A 2,454-nucleotide genomic window follows, 5' to 3' on the forward strand; every position below is an offset into this window, starting at 1 on the left:
AAAGGATCAATTCAGTTCAGAGCCCTGCGTTTTGCCTGTAGATCATTTAACTAGTAAATCTAAAATAATTTTCAATGGAACTTCAACGGTCACAGTGAGACTGGGTTTTAATGATAATCTGAGATACTCCCCAAAAAAGAGAAGCTGGGAACCTCGTTCTTCCAATGGTCAGAGATTCTGCCTCTCTTGGCTGGGAGCTATTGTTTTACCTCTTTATTGTGGTGACATCGTCATTGTTTATTAACATCCTATCAGCTCTAACACACTGGGCTCTTCAAGGGAAAGATGTTGATTAAAATGCAAACACAAATGAAATTAACTGGTTCTACGGGGGGGGGGGGAAGCAGCATCTGTGTTTTCCATTCAATTACATTAGATTTAAAGGCTCTCTCTTAATGTGGAGAAGCAGTGACTGCCAAGTATTAAGCGATCCTTAAAGCCTTTATCTGGTGCTGGATGCCAGAAAACTGAGGCATAGTGCTTGTGCCATGTAGCCTTCTTTTCCTTGCCACGCCGACTCGAAATGAGTGTTACATAAACATAATGTAGACCAGAGCTGCTACTGTAATGATCGTCTACATGTGTAATGACCTACCAGCACCATGTGGGGGCAACATGGCTAGAACTCAGGACTTTCAGCTCCAAAGCCTAGGCTTCTACCATGTTCCCAATAAGTAACTTGGTTAGCTGGTAGCTGTAGTAGGCTCTTATCCTCTATGTGGATCGGCCACCAGAGGGGAATATGTTGCTCATACCTAGTGTGTTACATTTGAATGTAATTTCTGGTGCAGCTGTGCCACACAGGTGGTACCAAACGTAAATAAAACCCATGAGCATGAACCATTAAATAATTCCCTTCCCCTTCACACCGACTCACCTTTCACAGAGTGCAGACATCCTCATTAGTGAGCCCTGTGATCTGAGCGATGGCTATGGATTCTGTGTATGCGTGGCTTCCAGAGACCATGGACCTCCTCGAGGAGTGCCTCTTGGGCTTTATCTTGGAGAGGTTGATGCAGTTCTTCTGGCGACTCCTCAGGTACTCTTTGTAATTCTTGGAGAGCAGCGTGTAAAGGAAAGGGTTAATGCAGCTGTTGCTGTAGGCCAGGCAGGTCACGATGAAATTGATGTAGACCATGGTGGTGTTGGTGCAATTCTCTGGCTTGTAGTAGTAAATGCTGAGCAGCTGCCAGAGCCAGAAGGGTATGAAACAAGCCCAGCAGGTGAGGACGATGCTCAATATCATGTACAGGGTGCACCGGTTCATTTCCCTTGTGGTGAAAACAGCAGTCTGAGATCTCTAGTATGTCCTGGCCAACTTAATGTATAACTAGCCGATGACAAGCCCAGGGGCCAGGATGCAGGTGTTAAAAAGGATGGTGAGGTACACTTTGTAGGTCTCCATCTGCCAAGTGGGGTGGCACATGCGCTTGGTCACCCCGCCCTGGTCGCTCGGCCTGAGGTCTATGAAGATCATGGTTGGGAAGGCAAGAAGAAAGGACATCAGGCAGGTGACAGCCCTCCGGTAGTCTCTGGATCTCCCAATAGTGTCTAATGGCTTGACTACAGCTACACCTTGACTACACCTTTCAGTGCTCATGATGGTGAGGATGAAGATGCTGGTGTGCATGGTGAGGAGGTCCAGGCAGAACAAGACCCTGCAACCCACATCTCCAAAGTACCAGTCCTTCACGAAATATGTGCAGACCACGAAAGGGATGGTCGACAGGTACAGGAGATCTGCCAGCGCCAGGTTGACAATATAAATGTACATCGAGCCAGTGAACGTCATGGAGAGATTCACGACCACCAACGTGTAGATGTTGCCAACTGTGCCCACCAGGCGCATCACGGCCAGGATGCACCCCAGGAAGGAGGTGACCAAGACATCACTGGTGTCAGCGAGGACTTCAAACGTGGCATTGGCATGATCCATGGCGTTCTTAGGGTGGCAGGGCACAGAAGTGCATTGACCCAGCTCCATCTCTCTGCGATTATGGATTTTTCCAGCCCCAGAGCATAATAATAGATGCACTTAACTGTGAAGATGTCGTGTTGAGACGCTGTCATCAGACATGCAGACAGATTCCATACAGCTGAGCAGACAGGGCTGCGTTAGATACAAAGGTCCCTGTCACTATGACAGCATCATTCTGATTTTTTGCCGGTGCCCACAAATTTACAGCCTCTAAAAAAACAATTGCCACTCTCCCTCAGCGTTATGTTTCACCCTGCAGAAGACAGCCTTCAAGGACCACAGATGGAAGTGAAGATAGGAGTCCGTTATCTGCAGACAGCCGTCTTCAAGTCCAAAGGCTAAAACCCCTAATGTATATTAAAGCTGTAGCTGGCAGATAGATGGGGAAGCGATCGCTCTCCTGGAAATAATCCTGATGCAGCTGCCTGTCCAAGCTGTTTTCCTTCCCCTGAAAATTCAGGCATTTATTTACTGAT

The 2,454-nt window shown here is 47.5% G+C and overlaps 1 pseudogene; it reads right to left on the minus strand.

Moving 5' to 3' along the window:
• Window positions 1-880: 880 nt before the first annotated feature.
• LOC125643927 (urotensin-2 receptor-like) lies at window positions 881-2,003 on the minus strand (annotated as a pseudogene).
• Between the last annotated feature and the right edge of the window lie 451 nt (window positions 2,004-2,454).

This window comes from Caretta caretta, chromosome 10 (assembly GCF_965140235.1).
Source record: "Caretta caretta isolate rCarCar2 chromosome 10, rCarCar1.hap1, whole genome shotgun sequence".
Lineage (NCBI taxonomy): Eukaryota > Metazoa > Chordata > Testudines > Cheloniidae > Caretta > Caretta caretta.